The sequence below is a fragment of the Gadus chalcogrammus genome, chromosome 2, assembly GCF_026213295.1.
Source record: "Gadus chalcogrammus isolate NIFS_2021 chromosome 2, NIFS_Gcha_1.0, whole genome shotgun sequence".
NCBI classification, from domain to species: Eukaryota; Metazoa; Chordata; class Actinopteri; order Gadiformes; family Gadidae; genus Gadus; species Gadus chalcogrammus.
This window is the reverse complement of record NC_079413.1, coordinates 17,042,251-17,062,018: the sequence shown is the minus strand read 5'-3', so window position 1 is coordinate 17,062,018 and position 19,768 is coordinate 17,042,251. Positions and strand designations below refer to the sequence as shown.

Sequence of the window (19,768 nt, the reverse complement as noted above, 5' to 3'; positions counted from 1 at the left end):
ACTATTTGAGGAAACCGATTGCCTTGAACTATTTAAGTTTACTAACTCACATAAAATAATTGCTGGTACTTAATTTATTTAAGTAAAGATAACTCTATATCTAGAGTTATTGTGACATGTGTATTATGAGTTAGCATTACTAATTCCATTTACTGAAGTGAAATGTAAAGAATTAGATTTTTACACTTAAATGCAGCAATTCATTCATAGTATATAACATGTGTCCATGTAACTTATTACATTCTAGGACAACATAAACTAATGCACAGACACACAGATTGAGACAGAATGACACCCCTCTCATTACCCATTTCCTCTACCCCACCGTAGCCAGCCAGTCACTTTGAGTTTCAATCTCCTTACCTTTTCCAAATGGTTCTCCATTTTACAAAGTTTGAAAAGATAATCACAATAAACGAGATCCAAATGTAATGTCAGAAGTGGGATTCGAACCCACGCCTCCAGAGGAGACTGCGACCTGAACGCAGCGCCTTAGACCGCTCGGCCATCCTGTCGTTTTTCATCAGACCCTTAGAATCAATCAAAACAAAACGCCATCATGGTTACTGCTCTCGTATGTTCAAATGTCCGTAAAACATGGACCGGTAATAAACCCCAGCAACCATGCGCTGTAACCTTACCATAGTTACATGGATTACACTACTTACATAAACTAATGCACCGACACGGACGTGCAAACTCACAGATTGAGACAGAAAGACACCCCTCTCATTTCCCCTTTGTACTACCCCAAAGAAGCCTGCCAGTCACTTTGAGTTTAAACCTCCTTACCTTTTCCAAATGTTCTCCATACTACAAAGTTTGAACAGATAATCACAATCAACGAGAACCCACGCCTCCAGAGGAGACTGCGACCTGAACGCAGCGCCTTAGACCGCTCGGCCATCCAGACGTTTTTCATCAGACCCTTCGAATCAATCAACACAAAACGCCATCATGGTTACTGCTCTCGTATGTTCAAATGTCCGTAAAACATGGACCGATAAAAAAACACCAGCAACCATGCGCTGTAACCTTACCATAGTTACATGGATTACACTACTTACACAAACTAATGCACAGACACAGACGTGCACACAAAGATTGAGACGGAAAGACACCCCTCTCATTACCCATTTCCACTACCCCACCGTAGCCAGCCAGTCACTTTGAGTTTAAAACTCCTTACCTTTTCCAAATTTTCTCCATATTACAAAGTTTGAACAGATAATCACAATCAACAAGATCAAGATGTAGTGTCAGAAGTGGGATTCGAACCCACGCCTCCAGAGGAGACTGCGACCTGAACGCAGCGCCTTAGACCGCTCGGCCATCCTGACGTATTGCATCAGACTCTTCGAATCAATCAACACAAAACGCCATCATGGTTACTGCTCTTGTATGTTCAAATGTCCGTAAAACAAGGACCGATAATAAACCCCAGCTACCATGCGCTGTAACCTGACCATAGTTACATGGATTACACTACTTACATAAACTAATGCACCGACACGGACGTGCAAACACACAGATTGAGACAGAAAGACAGCCCTCACATTTCCCCTTTCTACTACCCCAAAGAAGCCAGCCAGTCACTTTGAGTTTAAACCTCCTTGCCTTTTCCAAATGTTCTCCATATAACAAGTTTCAACAGATAATCACAATCAACGAGATCCAAATGTATTTTCAGAAGTGGGATTCGAACCCACGCCTCCAGAGGAGACTGCGACCTGAACGCAGCACCTTAGACCGCTCGGCCATCCTGACCTGTTTCATCAGACCCTTCGAATCAATCAACACAAAACGCCATCATGGTTACTGTCTTGTATGTTCAAATGTCCGTAAAACAAGGACCGATAATAAACCCCCAGCTACCATGCGCTGTAACGTTACCATAGTTACATGGATTACACTACTTACATAAACAAATGCAACCGACACGGACATGCAAACACACAGATTGAGACAGAAAGACAGCCCTCTCATTTCCCCTTTCTACTACCCCAAAGTAGCTAGCCAGTCACTTTGAGTTTAAACCTTCTTGCCTTTTCCAAATTTTCTCCATATAACGAAGTTTGAACAGTTAATCACAATTAACGAGATCCAAATGTAATGTCAGAAGTGGGATTCGAACCCACGCCTCCAGAGGAGACTGCGACCTGAACGCAGCGCCTTAGACCGCTCGGCCATCCTGACGTTTTTCATCAGACCCTTCGAATCAATCAAAACAAAACGCCATCATGGTTACTGCTCTCGTATGTTCAAATGTCCGTAAAACATGGGCCGATAATAAACCCCAGCAACCATGCGCTGTAACCTTACCATAGTTACATGGATTACACTACTTACATAAACTAATGCACAGACACGGACGTGCACACAAAGATTGAGACGGAAACACACCCCTCTCATTACCCATTTCCACTACCCCACCGTGGCCAGCCAGTCACTTTGAGTTTAAACCTCCTTGCCTTTTCCAAATGTTCTCCATATTACAAAGTTTGAACAGATAATCACAATCAACAAGATCAAAATTTAATGTCAGAAGTGGGATTCGAACCCACGCCTCCAGAGGAGACTGCGACCTGAACGCAGCGCCTTAGACCGCTCGGCCATCCTGACCATTTTCATCAGACCCTTCGAATCAATAAAAACAAAACGCCATCATGGTTACTGCTCTCGTATGTTCAAATGTCCGTAAAACATGGACCGATAATAAACCCCAGCAACCATGCGCTGTAACCTTACCATAGTTACATGGATTACACTACTTACATAAACTAATGCACAGACACGGACGTGCACACAAAGATTGTGCCGGAAAGACACCCCTCTAATTACCCATTTCCACTACCCCACCGTAGCCAGCCAGTCACTTTAAGTTTAAATATCCTTACCTTTTCCAAATGTTCTCCATATTACAAAGTTTGAACAGATAATCACAATCAACGAGAACCCACGCCTCCAGAGGAGACTGCGACCTGAACGCAGCGCCTTAGACCGCTCGGCCATCCTGACGTATTGCATCAGATCCTTCGAATCAATCAACACAAAACGCCATCATGGTTACTGCTCTTGTATGTTCAAATGTCCGTAAAACAAGGACCGATAATAAACCCCAGCTACCATGCGCTGTAACGTTACCATAGTTACATGGGTTACACTACTTACATAAACTAATGCACCGACACGGACGTGCAAACACACAAATTGAGACAGAAAGACAGCCCTCTCATTTCCCCTTTCTACTACCCCAACGTAGCCAGCCAGTCACTTTGAGTTTAAACATCCTTACCTTTTCCAAATGTTCTCCATATTAAAAAGTTTGAACAGATAATCACAATCAACAAGATCAAAATGTAGTGCACTGTAAAACCTGACAAGTTAGTTCAACTTAAACTATTTGAGGAAACCGATTGCCTTGAACTATTTAAGTTTACTAACTCACATAAAATAATTGCTGGTACTTAATTTATTTAAGTAAAGATAACTCTTATATCTAGAGTTATTGTGACATGTGTATTATGAGTTAGCATTACTAATTCCATTTACTGAAGTGAAATGTAAAGAATTAGCTTTTTACACTTAAATGCAGCAATTCATTCATAGTATATAACATGTGTCCATGTAACTTATTACATTCTAGGACAACATAAACTAATGCACAGACACACAGATTGAGACAGAATGACACCCCTCTCATTACCCATTTCCTCTACCCCACCGTAGCCAGCCAGTCACTTTGAGTTTCAATCTCCTTACCTTTTCCAAATGTTCTCCATTTTACAAAGTTTGAAAAGATAATCACAATAAACGAGATCCAAATGTAATGTCAGAAGTGGGATTCGAACCCACGCCTCCAGAGGAGACTGCGACCTGAACGCAGCGCCTTAGACCGCTCGGCCATCCTGTCTTTTTTCATCAGACCCTTAGAATCAATCAAAACAAAACGCCATCATGGTTACTGCTCTCGTATGTTCAAATGTCCGTAAAACATGGACCGGTAATAAACCCCAGCAACCATGCGCTGTAACCTTACCATAGTTACATGGATTACACTACTTACATAAACTAATGCACCGACACGGACGTGCAAACTCACAGATTGAGACAGAAAGACACCCCTCTCATTTCCCCTTTGTACTACCCCAAAGAAGCCTGCCAGTCACTTTGAGTTTCAACCTCCTTACCTTTTCCAAATGTTCTCCATACTACAAAGTTTGAACAGATAATCACAATCAACGAGAACCCACGCCTCCAGAGGAGACTGCGACCTGAACGCAGCGCCTTAGACCGCTCGGCCATCCAGACGTTTTTCATCAGACCCTTCGAATCAATCAACACAAAACGCCATCATGGTTACTGCTCTCGTATGTTCAAATGTCCGTAAAACATGGACCGATAAAAAAACGCCAGCAACCATGCGCTGTAACCTTACCATAGTTACATGGATTACACTACTTACACAAACTAATGCACAGACACAGACGTGCACACAAAGATTGAGACGGAAAGACACCCCTCTCATTACCCATTTCCACTACCCCACCGTAGCCAGCCAGTCACTTTGAGTTTAAATCTCCTTACCTTTTCCAAATTTTCTCCATATTACAAAGTTTGAACAGATAATCACAATCAACAAGATCAAGATGTAGTGTCAGAAGTGGGATTCGAACCCACGCCTCCAGAGGAGACTGCGACCTGAACGCAGCGCCTTAGACCGCTCGGCCATCCTGACGTATTGCATCAGACTCTTCGAATCAATCAACACAAAACGCCATCATGGTTACTGCTCTTGTATGTTCAAATGTCCGTAAAACAAGGACCGATAATAAACCCCAGCTACCATGCGCTGTAACCTGACCATAGTTACATGGATTACACTACTTACATAAACTAATGCACCGACACGGACGTGCAAACACACAGATTGAGACAGAAAGACAGCCCTCACATTTCCCCTTTCTACTACCCCAAAGAAGCCAGCCAGTCACTTTGAGTTTAAACCTCCTTGCCTTTTCCAAATGTTCTCCATATAACAAAGTTTCAACAGATAATCACAATCAACGAGATCCAAATGTATTTTCAGAAGTGGGATTCGAACCCACGCCTCCAGAGGAGACTGCGACCTGAACGCAGCACCTTAGACCGCTCGGCCATCCTGACCTGTTTCATCAGACCCTTCGAATCAATCAACACAAAACGCCATCATGGTTACTGCTCTTGTATGTTCAAATGTCCGTAAAACAAGGACCGATAATAAACCCCAGCTACCATGCGCTGTAACGTTACCATAGTTACATGGATTACACTACTTACATAAACAAATGCACCGACACGGACATGCAAACACACAGATTGAGACAGAAAGACAGCCCTCTCATTTCCCCTTTCTACTACCCCAAAGTAGCTAGCCAGTCACTTTGAGTTTAAACCTTCTTGCCTTTTCCAAATTTTCTCCATATTACGAAGTTTGAACAGATAATCACAATTAACGAGATCCAAATGTAATGTCAGAAGTGGGATTCGAACCCACGCCTCCAGAGGAGACTGCGACCTGAACGCAGCGCCTTAGACCGCTCGGCCATCCTGACGTTTTTCATCAGACCCTTCGAATCAATCAACACAAAACGCCATCATGGTTACTGCTCTTGTATGTTCAAATGTCCGTAAAACAAGGACCGATAATAAACCCCAGCTACCATGCGCTGTAACGTTACCATAGTTACATGGGTAACACTACTTACATAAACTAATGCACCGACACGGACGTGCAAACACACAAATTGAGACAGAAAGACAGCCCTCTAATTTCCCCTTTCTACTACCCCAACGTAGCCAGCCAGTCACTGAGTTTAAATATCCTTACCTTTTCCAAATGTTCTCCATATTAAAAAGTTTGAACAGATTATCACAATCAACAAGATCAAAATGTAGTGCCACTGTAAAACCTGACAAGTTAGTTCAACTTAAACTATTTGAGGAAACCGATTGCCTTGAACTATTTAAGTTTACTAACTCACATAAAATAATTGTTGGTACTTAATTTATTTAAGTAAAGATAACTCTTATATCTAGAGTTATTGTGACATGTGTATTATGAGTTAGCATTACTAATTCCATTTACTGAAGTGAAATGTAAAGAATTAGCTTTTTACACTTAAATGCAGCAATTCATTCATCGTATATAACATGTGTTCATGTAACTTATTACATTCTAGGACAACATAAACTAATGCACAGACACACAGATTGAGACAGAATGACACCCCTCTCATTACCCATTTCTTCTACCCCACCGTAGCCAGCCAGTCACTTTGAGTTTCAATCTCCTTACCTTTTCCAAATGTTCTCCATTTTACAAAGTTTGAACAGATAATCACAATAAACGAGATCCAAATGTAATGTCAGAAGTGGGATTCGAACCCACGCCTCCAGAGGAGACTGCGACCTGAACGCAGCGCCTTAGACCGCTCGGCCATCCTGACCATTTTCATCAGACCCTTCGAATCAATAAAAACAAAACGCCATCATGGTTACTGCTCTCATATGTTCAAATGTCCGTAAAACATGGACCGATAATAAACCCCAGCAACCATGCGCTGTAACCTTACCATAGTTACATGGATTACACTACTTACATAAACTAATGCACAGACACGGACGTGCACACAAAGATTGTGCCGGAAAGACACCCCTCTAATTACCCATTTCCACTACCCCACCGTAGCCAGCCAGTCACTTTAAGTTTAAATATCCTTACCTTTTCCAAATGTCCTCCATATTACAAAGTTTGAACAGATAATCACAATCAACGAGAACCCACGCCTCCAGAGGAGACTGCGACCTGAACGCAGCGCCTTAGACCGCTCGGCCATCCTGACGTATTGCATCAGATCCTTCGAATCAATCAACACAAAACGCCATCATGGTTACTGCTCTTGTATGTTCAAATGTCCGTAAAACAAGGACCGATAATAAACCCCAGCTACCATGCGCTGTAACGTTACCATAGTTACATGGGTTACACTACTTACATAAACTAATGCACCGACACGGACGTGCAAACACACAAATTGAGACAGAAAGACAGCCCTCTCATTTCCCCTTTCTACTACCCCAACGTAGCCAGCCAGTCACTTTGAGTTTAAATATCCTTACCTTTTCCAAATGTTCTCCATATTAAAAAGTTTGAACAGATAATCACAATCAACAAGATCAAAATGTAGTGCACTGTAAAACCTGACAAGTTAGTTCAACTTAAACTATTTGAGGAAACCGATTGCCTTGAACTATTTAAGTTTACTAACTCACATAAAATAATTGCTGGTACTTAATTTATTTAAGTAAAGATAACTCTTATACCTAGAGTTATTGTGACATGTGTATTATGAGTTAGCATTACTAATTCCATTTACTGAAGTGAAATGTAAAGAATTAGCTTTTTACACTTAAATGCAGCAATTCATTCATAGTATATAACATGTGTCCATGTAACTTATTACATTCTAGGACAACATAAACTAATGCACAGACACACAGATTGAGACAGAATGACACCCCTCTCATTACCCATTTCCTCTACCCCACCGTAGCCAGCCAGTCACTTTGAGTTTCAATCTCCTTACCTTTTCCAAATGTTCTCCATTTTACAAAGTTTGAAAAGATAATCACAATAAACGAGATCCAAATGTAATGTCAGAAGTGGGATTCGAACCCACGCCTCCAGAGGAGACTGCGACCTGAACGCAGCGCCTTAGACCGCTCGGCCATCCTGTCTTTTTTCATCAGACCCTTAGAATCAATCAAAACAAAACGCCATCATGGTTACTGCTCTCGTATGTTCAAATGTCCGTAAAACATGGACCGATAATAAACCCCAGCAACCATGCGTTGTAACCTTACCATAGTTACATGGATTACACTACTTACATAAACTAATGCACAGACACGGACGTGCACACAAAGATTGTGCCGGAAAGACACCCCTCTCATTACCCATTTCCACTACCCCACCGTAGCCAGCCAGTCACTTTAAGTTTAAATATCCTTACCTTTTCCAAATGTTCTCCATATTACAAAGTTTGAACAGATAATCACAATCAACAAGATCAAGATGTATTGTCAGAAGTGGGATTCGAACCCACGCCTCCAGAGGAGACTGCGACCTGAACGCAGCGCCTTAGACCGCTCGGCCATCCTGACGTATTTTATCAGACTCTTCGAATCAATCAACACAAAACGCCATCATGGTTACTGCTCTTGTATGTTCAAATGTCCGTAAAACAAGGACCGATAATAAACCCCAGCTACCATGCGCTGTAACCTGACCATAGTTACATGGATTACACTACTTACATAAACTAATGCACCGACATGGACGTGCAAACACACAGATTGAGACAGAAAGACAGCCCTCTCATTTCCCCTTTCTACTACCCCAAAGAAGCCAGCCAGTCACTTTGAGTTTAAACCTCATTGCCTTTTCCAAATGTTCTCCATATAACAAAGTTTGAACAGATAATCACAATCAACGAGATCCAAATATATTTTCAGAAGTAGGATTCGAACCCACGCCTCCAGAGGAGACTGCGACCTGAACGCAGCACCTTAGACCGCTCGGCCATCCTGACCTGTTTCATCAGACCCTTCGAATCAATCAACACAAAACGCCATCATGGTTACTGCTCTTGTATGTTCAAATGTCCGTAAAACAAGGACCGATAATAAACCCCAGCTACCATGCGCTGTAACGTTACCATAGTTACATGGATTACACTACTTACATAAACGAATGCACCGACACGGACGTGTAAACACACAGATTGAGACAGAAAGACAGCCCTCTCATTTCCCCTTTCTACTACCCCAACGTAGCCAGCCAGTCACTTTGACTTTAAACCTCCTTGCCTTTTCCAAATGTTCTCCATATTACAAAGTTTGAACAGATAATCACAATCAAAGAGATCCAAATGTAATGTCAGAAGTGGGATTCGAACCCACGCCTCCAGAGGAGACTCCGACCTGAACTCAGCGCCTTAGACCGCTCGGCCATCCTGACATTTTACAACTGACCCTTCGAATCAATGAAAACAAAACGCCATCTTGGTTACTGCTCTCGTATGTTCAAATGTCCGTAAAACATGGACCGATAATAAACCCCAGCAACCATGCGCTGTAACCTTACCATAGTTACATGGATTACACTACTTACATAAACTAATGCACAGACACGCACACAAAGATTGAGCCGGAAAGACACCCCTCTCATTACCCATTTCCACTACCCCACCGTAGCCAGCCAGTCACTTTGAGTTTAAACCTCCTTGCCTTTTCCAAATGTTCTCCATATTACAAAGTTTGAACAGATAATCACAATAAACGAGATCCAAATGTAATGTCAGAAGTGGGATTCGAACCCACGCCTCCAGAGGAGACTGCGACCTGAACGCAGCGCCTTAGACCGCTCGGCCATCCTGACCATTTTCATCAGACCCTTCGAATCAATAAAAACAAAACGCCATCATGGTTACTGCTCTCGTATGTTCAAATGTCCGTAAAACATGGACCGATAATAAACCCCAGCAACCATGCGCTGTAACCTTACCATAGTTACATGGATTACACTACTTACATAAACTAATGCACAGACACGGACGTGCACACAAAGATTGTGCCGGAAAGACACCCCTCTAATTACCCATTTCCACTACCCCACCGTAGCCAGCCAGTCACTTTAAGTTTAAATATCCTTACCTTTTCCAAATGTCCTCCATATTACAAAGTTTGAACAGATAATCACAATCAACGAGAACCCACGCCTCCAGAGGAGACTGCGACCTGAACGCAGCGCCTTAGACCGCTCGGCCATCCTGACGTATTGCATCAGATCCTTCGAATCAATCAACACAAAACGCCATCATGGTTACTGCTCTTGTATGTTCAAATGTCCGTAAAACAAGGACCGATAATAAACCCCAGCTACCATGCGCTGTAACGTTACCATAGTTACATGGGTTACACTACTTACATAAACTAATGCACCGACACGGACGTGCAAACACACAAATTGAGACAGAAAGACAGCCCTCTCATTTCCCCTTTCTACTACCCCAACGTAGCCAGCCAGTCACTTTGAGTTTAAATATCCTTACCTTTTCCAAATGTTCTCCATATTAAAAAGTTTGAACAGATAATCACAATCAACAAGATCAAAATGTAGTGCACTGTAAAACCTGACAAGTTAGTTCAACTTAAACTATTTGAGGAAACCGATTGCCTTGAACTATTTAAGTTTACTAACTCACATAAAATAATTGCTGGTACTTAATTTATTTAAGTAAAGATAACTCTTATATCTAGAGTTATTGTGACATGTGTATTATGAGTTAGCATTACTAATTCCATTTACTGAAGTGAAATGTAAAGAATTAGCTTTTTACACTTAAATGCAGCAATTCATTCATAGTATATAACATGTGTCCATGTAACTTATTACATTCTAGGACAACATAAACTAATGCACAGACACACAGATTGAGACAGAATGACACCCCTCTCATTACCCATTTCCTCTACCCCACCGTAGCCAGCCAGTCACTTTGAGTTTCAATCTCCTTACCTTTTCCAAATGTTCTCCATTTTACAAAGTTTGAAAAGATAATCACAATAAACGAGATCCAAATGTAATGTCAGAAGTGGGATACGAACCCACGCCTCCAGAGGAGACTGCGACCTGAACGCAGCGCCTTAGACCGCTCGGCCATCCTGTCGTTTTTCATCAGACCCTTAGAATCAATCAAAACAAAACGCCATCATGGTTACTGCTCTCGTATGTTCAAATGTCCGTAAAACATGGACCGATAATAAACCCCAGCAACCATGCGCTGTAACCTTACCATAGTTACATGGATTACACTACTTACATAAACTAATGCACCGACACGGACGTGCAAACTCACAGATTGAGACAGAAAGACACCCCTCTCATTTCCCCTTTGTACTACCCCAAAGAAGCCTGCCAGTCACTTTGAGTTTAAACCTCCTTACCTTTTCCAAATGTTCTCCATACTACAAAGTTTGAACAGATAATCACAATCAACGAGAACCCACGCCTCCAGAGGAGACTGCGACCTGAACGCAGCGCCTTAGACCGCTCGGCCATCCAGACGTTTTTCATCAGACCCTTCGAATCAATCAACACAAAACGCCATCATGGTTACTGCTCTCGTATGTTCAAATGTCCGTAAAACATGGACCGATAAAAAAACGCCAGCAACCATGCGCTGTAACCTTACCATAGTTACATGGATTACACTACTTACACAAACTAATGCACAGACACAGACGTGCACACAAAGATTGAGACGGAAAGACACCCCTCTCATTACCCATTTCCACTACCCCACCGTAGCCAGCCAGTCACTTTGAGTTTAAATCTCCTTACCTTTTCCAAATTTTCTCCATATTACAAAGTTTGAACAGATAATCACAATCAACAAGATCAAGATGTAGTGTCAGAAGTGGGATACGAACCCACGCCTCCAGAGGAGACTGCGACCTGAACGCAGCGCCTTAGGCCGCTCGGCCATCCTGACGTATTGAATCAGATCCTTCGAATCAATCAACACAAAACGCCATCATGGTTACTGCTCTTGTATGTTCAAATGTCCGTAAAACAAGGACCGATAATAAACCCCAGCTACCATGCGCTGTAACGTTACCATAGTTTAATGGGTTACACTACTTACATAAACTAATGCACCGACACGGACGTGCAAACACACAAATTGAGACAGAAAGACAGCCCTCTCATTTCCCCTTTCTACTACCCCAACGTAGCCAGCCAGTCACTTTGAGTTTAAATATCCTTACCTTTTCCAAATGTTCTCCATATTAAAAAGTTTGAACAGATTATCACAATCAACAAGATCAAAATGTAGTGCACTGTAAAACCTGACAAGTTAGTTCAACTTAAACTATTTGAGGAAACCGATTGCCTTGAACTATTTAAGTTTACTAACTCACATAAAATAATTGCTGGTACTTAATTTATTTAAGTAAAGATAACCCTTATATCTAGAGTTATTGTGACATGTGTATTATGAGTTAGCATTACTAATTCCATTTACTGAAGTGAAATGTAAAGAATTAGCTTTTTACACTTAAATGCAGCAATTCATTCATAGTATATAACATGTGTTCATGTAACTTATTACATTCTAGGACAACATAAACTAATGCACAGACACACAGATTGAGACAGAATGACACCCCTCTCATTACCCATTTCCTCTACCCCACCGTAGCCAGCCAGTCACTTTGAGTTTCAATCTCCTTACCTTTTCCAAATGTTCTCCATTTTACAAAGTTTGAACAGATAATCACAATAAACGAGATCCAAATGTAATGTCAGAAGTGGGATTCGAACCAACGCCTCCAGAGGGAGACTGCGACCTGAACGCAGCGCCTTAGACCGCTCGGCCATCCTGACCATTTTCATCAGACCCTTCGAATCAATAAAAACAAAACGCCATCATGGTTACTGCTCTCGTATGTTCAAATGTCCGTAAAACATGGACCGATAATAAACCCCAGCAACCATGCGCTGTAACCTTACCATAGTTACATGGAGGGGTGTCTTTCCGGCACAATCTTTGTGTGCACGTCCGTGTCTGTGCATTAGTTTATGTTAGTAGTGTAATCCATGTAACTATGGTAAGGTTACAGCGCATGGTTGCTGGGGTTTATTATCGGTCCATGTTTTACGGACATTTGAACATACGAGAGCAGTAACCATGATGGCGTTTTGTGTTGATTGATTCGAAGGGTCTGTTGAAAATGGTCAGGATGGCCGAGCGGTCTAAGGCGCTGCGTTCAGGTCGCAGTCTCCTCTGGAGGCGTGGGTTCGAATCCCACTTCTGACATTACATTTGGATCTCGTTTATTGTGATTATCTGTTCAAACTTTGTAAAATGCAGAACATTTGGAAAAGGTAAGGAGGTTTAAACTCAAAGTGACTGGTAGGCTTCTTTGGGGTAGTACAAAGGGGAAATGAGAGGGTTGTCTTTCTGTCTCAATCTGTGTGTTTGCACGTCCGTGTCGGTGCATTAGTTTATGTAAGTAGTGTAATCCATGTAAGTATGGTAACGTTACAGCGCATGGTAGCTGGGGTTTATTATCGGTCCATGTTGTACGGACATTTGATCATACGAGAGCAGTAACCATGATGGTGTGTTGTGTTTATTGATTAGAAGGGTAATGTTGAATTACGTCTGGATGCCCGAGCGCTCTAAGGCGCTGAGTTCAGGTCGCAGTCTCCTCTGGAGGCGTGGGTTCGAATCCCACTTCTGACATTACATTTGGATCTCTTTGATTGTGATTATCTGTTCAAACTTTGTAATATGGAGAACATTTGGAAAAGGCAAGGAGGTTTAAACTCAAAGTGACTGGCTGGCTACGGTGGGGTAGTGGAAATGGGTAATGAGAGGGGTGTCTTTCCGGCTCAATCTTTGTGTGCGTGTCTGTGCATTAGTTTATGTAAGTAGTGTAATCCATGTAACTATGGTAAGGTTACAGCGCATGGTTGCTGGGGTTTATTATCGTTCCATGTTTTACGGACATTTGAACATACGAGAGCAGTAACCAAGATGGCGTTTTGTTTTCATTGATTCGAAGGGTCAGTTGAAAAATGTCAGGATGGCCGAGCGGTCTAAGGCGCTGAGTTCAGGTCGGAGTCTCCTCTGGAGGCGTGGGTTCGAATCCCACTTCTGACATTACATTTGGATCTCTTTGATTGTGATTATCTGTTCAAACTTTGTAATATGGAGAACATTTGGAAAAGGCAAGGAGGTTTAAACTCAAAGTGACTGGCTGGCTACGTTGGGGTAGTAGAAAGGGGAAATGAGAGGGCTGTCTTTCTGTCTCAATCTGTGTGTTTACACGTCCGTGTCGGTGCATTAGTTTATGTAAGTAGTGTAATCCATGTAACTATGGTAACGTTACAGCGCATGGTAGCTGGGGTTTATTATCGGTCCTTGTTTTACGGACATTTGAACATACAAGAGCAGTAACCATGATGGCGTTTTGTGTTGATTGATTCGAAGGGTCTGATGAAACAGGTCAGGATGGCCGAGCGGTCTAAGGTGCTGCGTTCAGGTCGCAGTCTCCTCTGGAGGCGTGGGTTCGAATCCTACTTCTGAAAATACATTTGGATCTCGTTGATTGTGATTATCTGTTCAAACTTTGTTATATGGAGAACATTTGGAAAAGGCAATGAGGTTTAAACTCAAAGTGACTGGCTGGCTTCTTTGGGGTAGTAGAAAGGGGAAATGAGAGGGCTGTCTTTCTGTCTCAATCTGTGTGTTTGCACGTCCATGTCGGTGCATTAGTTTATGTAAGTAGTGTAATCCATGTAACTATGGTCAGGTTACAGCGCATGGTAGCTGGGGTTTATTATCGGTCCTTGTTTTACGGACATTTGAACATACAAGAGCAGTAACCATGATAGCGTTTTGTGTTGATTGATTCGAAGAGTCTGATACAATACGTCAGGATGGCCGAGCGGTCTAAGGCGCTGCGTTCAGGTCGCAGTCTCCTCTGGAGGCGTGGGTTCGAATCCCACTTCTGACACTACATCTTGATCTTGTTGATTGTGATTATCTGTTCAAACTTTGTAATATGGAGAACATTTGGAAAAGGTAAGGATATTTAAACTTAAAGTGACTGGCTGGCTACGGTGGGGTAGTGGAAATGGGTAATTAGAGGGGTGTCTTTCCGGCACAATCTCTGTGTGCACGTCCGTGTCTGTGCATTAGTTTATGTAAGTAGTGTAATCCATGTAACTATGGTAAGGTTACAGCGCATGGTTGCTGGGGTTTATTATCGGTCCATGTTTTACGGACATTTGAACATACGAGAGCAGTAACCATGATGGCGTTTTGTTTTTATTGATTCAAAGGGTCTGATGAAAATGGTCAGGATGGCCGAGCGGTCTAAGGCGCTGCGTTCAGGTCGCAGTCTCCTCTGGAGGTGTGGGTTCGAATCCCACTTCTGACATTACATTTGGATCTCGTTTATTGTGATTATCTGTTCAAACTTTGTAAAATGGAGAACATTTGGAAAAGGTAAGGAGATTGAAACTCAAAGTGACTGGCTGGCTACGGTGGGGTAGAGGAAATGGGTAATTAGAGGGGTGTCATTCTGTCTCAATCTGTGTGTCTGTGCATTAGTTTATGTTGTCCTAGAATGTAATAAGTTACATGAACACATGTTATATACGATGAATGAATTGCTGCATTTAAGTGTAAAAAGCTAATTCTTTACATTTCACTTCAGTAAATTGAATTAGTAATGCTAACTCATAATACACATGTCACAATAACTCTAGATATAAGAGTTATCTTTACTTAAATAAATTAAGTACCAGCAATTATTTTATGTGAGTTAGTAAACTTAAATAGTTCAAGGCAATCGGTTTCCTCATATAGTTTAAGTTGAACTAACTTGTCAGGTTTTACAGTGGCACTACATTTTGATCTTGTTGATTGTGATAATCTGTTCAAACTTTTTAATATGGAGAACATTTGGAAAAGGTAAGGATATTTAAACTCAAAGTGACTGGCTGGCTACGTTGGGGTAGTAGAAAGGGGAAATTAGAGGGCTGTCTTTCTGTCTCAATTTGTGTGTTTGCACGTCCGTGTCGGTGCATTAGTTTATGTAAGTAGTGTAACCCATGTAACTATGGTAACGTTACAGCGCATGGTAGCTGGGGTTTATTATCGGTCCTTGTTTTACGGACATTTGAACATACAAGAGCAGTAACCATGATGGCGTTTTGTCTTGATTGATTCGAAGGATTTGATGAATTACGTCAGGATGGCCGAGCGGTCTAAGGGGCTGCGTTCAGGTCGCAGTCTCCTCTGGAGGCGTGGGTTCGAATCCCACTTCTGACATTAAATTTTGATCTTGTTGATTGTGATTATCTGTTAGAACTTTGTAATATGGAGAACATTTGGAAAAGGCAAGGAGGTTTAAACTCAAAGTGACTGGCTGGCCACGGTGGGGTAGTGGAAATGGGTAATGAGAGGGGTGTCTTTCCGTCTCAATCTTTGTGTGCACGTCCGTGTCTGTGCATTAGTTTATGTAAGTAGTGTAATCCATGTAACTATGGTAAGGTTACAGCGCATGGTTGCTGGGGTTTATTATCGGCCCATGTTTTACGGACATTTGAACATACGAGAGCTGTAACCATGATGGCGTTTTGTTTTGATTGATTCGAAGGGTCTGATAAAAAACGTCAAGATAGCCGAGCGGTCTAAGGGGCTGCGTTCAGGTCACAGTCTCCTCTGGAGGCGTGGGTTCGAATCCCACTTCTGCCATTACATTTGGATCTCGTTGATTGTGATTATCTGTTCAAACTTTGTTATATGGAGAACATTTGGAAAAGGCAAGGAGGTTTAAACTCAAAGTGACTGGCTAGCTACTTTGGGGTAGTGGAAAGGAGAGGGCTGTCTTTCTGTCTCAATCTGTGTGTTTCCACGTCCGTGTCGGTGCATTAGTTTATGTAAGTAGTGTAATCCATGTAACTATGGTAACGTTACAGCGCATGGTAGCTGGGGTTTATTATCGGTCCTTGTTTTACGGACATTTGAACATACAAGAGCAGTAACCATGATGGCGTTTTTTGTTGATTTATTCGAAGGATCTGATGAAATACGTCAGGATGGCCGAGCGGTCTAAGGCGCTGCGTTCAGGTCGCAGTCTCCTCTGGAGGCATGTGTTCGAATCCCACTTCTGATATTACATTTGGATCTCGTTTATTGTTATTATCTGTTCAAACTTTGTAAAATGGAGAATATTTGGAAAAGGTAAGGAGATTTAAACTCAAAGTGACTGGCTGGCTACGGTGGGGTAGAGGAAATGGGTAATGAGAGGGGTGTCATTCTGTCTCAATCTGTGTGTTTGTGCATTAGTTTATGTATGTAGTGTTATCCATGTAACTATGGTAAGGTTACAGCGCATGGTAGCTGGGGTCTATTATCGGTCCTTGTTTTACGGACATTTGAACATACAAGAGCAGTAACCATGATGGCGTTTTGTGTTGATTGATTCGAAGGATCAGATGAAAAACGTCTGGATGGCCGAGCGGTCTAAGGCGCTGCGTTCAGGTCGCAGTCTCCTCTGGAGGCGTGGGTTCTCGTTGATTGTGATTATCTGTTCAAACTTTGCAATATGGAGAACATTTGGAAAAGGTAAGCAGGTTTAAAATCAAAGTGACTGGCAGGCTTCTTTGGGGTAGTACAAAGGGGAAATGAGAGGGGTGTCTTTCTGTCTCAATCTGTGTGTTTGCACGTCCGTGTCGGTGCATTAGTTTATGTAAGTAGTGTAATCCATGTAACTATGGTAACGTTACAGCGCATGGTAGCTGGGGTTTATTATCGGTCCATGTTGTACGGACATTTGATCATACGAGAGCAGTAACCATGATGGTGTGTTGTGTTTATTGATTCGAAGGGTAATGTTGAATTACGTCAGGATGGCCGAGCGGTCTAAGGCGCTGAGTTCAGGTCGCAGTCTCCTCTGGAGGCGTGGGTTCGAATCCCACTTCTGACATTACATTTGGATCTCGTTTATTGTGATTATCTGTTCAAACTTTGTAAAATGGAGAACATTTGGAAAAGGTAAGGAGATTGAAACTCAAAGTGACTGGCTGGCGACGGTGGGGTAGAGGAAATGGGTAATGAGAGGGGTGTCATTCTGTCTCAATCTGTGTGTCTGTGCATTAGTTTATGTTGTCCTAGAATGTAATAAGTTACATGAACACATGTTATATACGATGAATGAATTGCTGCATTTAAGTGTAAAAAGCTAATTCTTTACATTTCACTTCAGTAAATGGAATTAGTAATGCTAACTCATAATACACATGTCACAATAACTCTAGATATAAGAGTTATCTTTACTTAAATAAATTAAGTACCAGCAATTATTTTATGTGAGTTAGTAAACTTAAATAGTTCAAGGCAATCGGTTTCCACAAATAGTTTAAGTTGAACTAACTTGTCAGGTTTTACAGTGCACTACATTTTGATCTTGTTGATTGTGATGATCTGTTCAAACTTTTTAATATGGAGAACATTTGGAAAAGGTAAGGATATTCAAACTCAAAGTGACTGGCTGGCTACGTTGGGGTAGAGGAAATGGGAAATGAGAGGGCTGTCTTTCTGTCTCAATTTGTGTGTTTGCACGTCCGTGTCGGTGCATTAGTTTATGTAAGTAGTGTAACCCATGTAACTATGGTAACGTTACAGCGCATGGTAGCTGGGGTTTATTATCGGTCCTTGTTTTACGGACATTTGAACATACAAGAGCAGTAACCATGATGGCGTTTTGTGTTGATTGATTCGAAGGATCTGATGAAATACGTCAGGATGGCCGAGCGGTCTAAGGCGCTGCGTTCAGGTCGCAGTCTCCTCTGGAGGCGTGGGTTCTCGTTGATTGTGATTATCTGTTCAAACTTTGTAATATGGAGAACATTTGGAAAAGGCAAGGAGGTTTAAACTCAAAGTGACTGGCTGGCTACTTTGGGGTAGGAGAAAGGGGAAATGAGAGGGCTGTCTTTCTGTCTCAATCTGTGTGTTTGCACGTCCGTGTCGGTGCATTAGTTTATGTAAGTAGTGTAATCCATGTAACTATGGTAACGTTACAGCGCATGGTAGCTGGGGTTTATTATCGGTCCTTGTTTTACGGACATTTGAACATACAAGAGCAGTAACCATGATGGCGTTTTGTGTTGATTGATTCGAAGGGTCTGATGAAAATGGTCAGGATGGCCGAGCGGTCTAAGGCGCTGCGTTCAGGTTGCAGTCTCCTCTGGAGGAGTGGGTTCGAATCTCACTTCTGACATTACATTTGGATCTCGTTGATTGTGATTATCTGTTCAAACTTTGTAAAATGGAGAACATTTGGAAAAGGTAAGGAGATTGAAACTCAAAGTGACTGGCTGGCTACGGTGGGGTAGAGGAAATGGGTAATGAGAGGGGTGTCATTCTGTCTCAATCTGTGTGTCTGTGCATTAGTTTATGTTGTCCTAGAATGTAATAATTTACATGAACACATGTTATATACGATGAATGAATTGCTGCATTTAAGTGTAAAAAGCTAATTCTTTACATTTCACTTCAGTAAATGGAATTAGTAATGCTAACTCATAATACACATGTCACAATAACTCTAGATATAAGAGTTATCTTTACTTAAATAAATTAAGTACCAGCAATTATTTTATGTGAGTTAGTAAACTTAAATAGTTCAAGGCAATCGGTTTCCTCAAATAGTTTAAGTTGAACTAACTTGTCAGGTTTTACAGTGCACTACATTTTGATCTTGTTGATTGTGATTATCTGTTCAAACTTTTTAATATGGAGAACATTTGGAAAAGGTAAGGATATTTAAACTCAAAGTGACTGGCTGGCTACGGTGGGGTAGTAGAAAGGGGAAATGAGAGGGCTGTCTTTCTGTCTCAATTTGTGTGTTTGCACGTCCGTGTCGGTGCATTAGTTTATGTAAGTAGTGTAACCCATGTAACTATGGTAACGTTACAGCGCATGGTAGCTGGGGTTTATTATCGGTCCTTGTTTTACGGACATTTGAACATACAAGAGCAGTAACCATGATGGCGTTTTGTGTTGATTGATTCGAAGGATCTGATGAAATACGTCAGGATGGCCGAGCGGTCTAAGGCGCTGCGTTCAGGTCGCAGTCTCCT

General features: G+C 41.9%; 12 non-coding genes across 12 annotated transcripts; 4 read left to right on the top strand and 8 right to left on the bottom strand.

Moving 5' to 3' along the window:
- Positions 1–1,257: 1,257 nt before the first annotated feature.
- On the bottom strand, positions 1,258–1,340 carry trnal-cag (transfer RNA leucine (anticodon CAG)). The gene has a single exon. It is a non-coding gene; the product is annotated as a tRNA-Leu (tRNA).
- Positions 1,341–2,113: 773 nt separating this feature from the next.
- trnal-cag (transfer RNA leucine (anticodon CAG)) lies at positions 2,114–2,196 on the bottom strand. Its single transcript has one exon. It is a non-coding gene; the product is annotated as a tRNA-Leu (tRNA).
- A 343-nt stretch (positions 2,197–2,539) lies between these two features.
- On the bottom strand, positions 2,540–2,622 carry trnal-cag (transfer RNA leucine (anticodon CAG)). The gene has a single exon. It is a non-coding gene; the product is annotated as a tRNA-Leu (tRNA).
- Positions 2,623–4,655: 2,033 nt separating this feature from the next.
- On the bottom strand, positions 4,656–4,738 carry trnal-cag (transfer RNA leucine (anticodon CAG)). The gene has a single exon. It is a non-coding gene; the product is annotated as a tRNA-Leu (tRNA).
- Positions 4,739–5,511: 773 nt separating this feature from the next.
- trnal-cag (transfer RNA leucine (anticodon CAG)) lies at positions 5,512–5,594 on the bottom strand. Its single transcript has one exon. It is a non-coding gene; the product is annotated as a tRNA-Leu (tRNA).
- An 811-nt stretch (positions 5,595–6,405) lies between these two features.
- trnal-cag (transfer RNA leucine (anticodon CAG)) lies at positions 6,406–6,488 on the bottom strand. The gene has a single exon. It is a non-coding gene; the product is annotated as a tRNA-Leu (tRNA).
- A 1,634-nt stretch (positions 6,489–8,122) lies between these two features.
- trnal-cag (transfer RNA leucine (anticodon CAG)) lies at positions 8,123–8,205 on the bottom strand. Its single transcript has one exon. It is a non-coding gene; the product is annotated as a tRNA-Leu (tRNA).
- A 1,193-nt stretch (positions 8,206–9,398) lies between these two features.
- trnal-cag (transfer RNA leucine (anticodon CAG)) lies at positions 9,399–9,481 on the bottom strand. The gene has a single exon. It is a non-coding gene; the product is annotated as a tRNA-Leu (tRNA).
- A 3,362-nt stretch (positions 9,482–12,843) lies between these two features.
- On the top strand, positions 12,844–12,926 carry trnal-cag (transfer RNA leucine (anticodon CAG)). Its single transcript has one exon. It is a non-coding gene; the product is annotated as a tRNA-Leu (tRNA).
- A 1,622-nt stretch (positions 12,927–14,548) lies between these two features.
- Positions 14,549–14,631, top strand: trnal-cag (transfer RNA leucine (anticodon CAG)). Its single transcript has one exon. It is a non-coding gene; the product is annotated as a tRNA-Leu (tRNA).
- A 343-nt stretch (positions 14,632–14,974) lies between these two features.
- Positions 14,975–15,057, top strand: trnal-cag (transfer RNA leucine (anticodon CAG)). Its single transcript has one exon. It is a non-coding gene; the product is annotated as a tRNA-Leu (tRNA).
- A 2,473-nt stretch (positions 15,058–17,530) lies between these two features.
- trnal-cag (transfer RNA leucine (anticodon CAG)) lies at positions 17,531–17,613 on the top strand. Its single transcript has one exon. It is a non-coding gene; the product is annotated as a tRNA-Leu (tRNA).
- Positions 17,614–19,768: the final 2,155 nt, after the last annotated feature.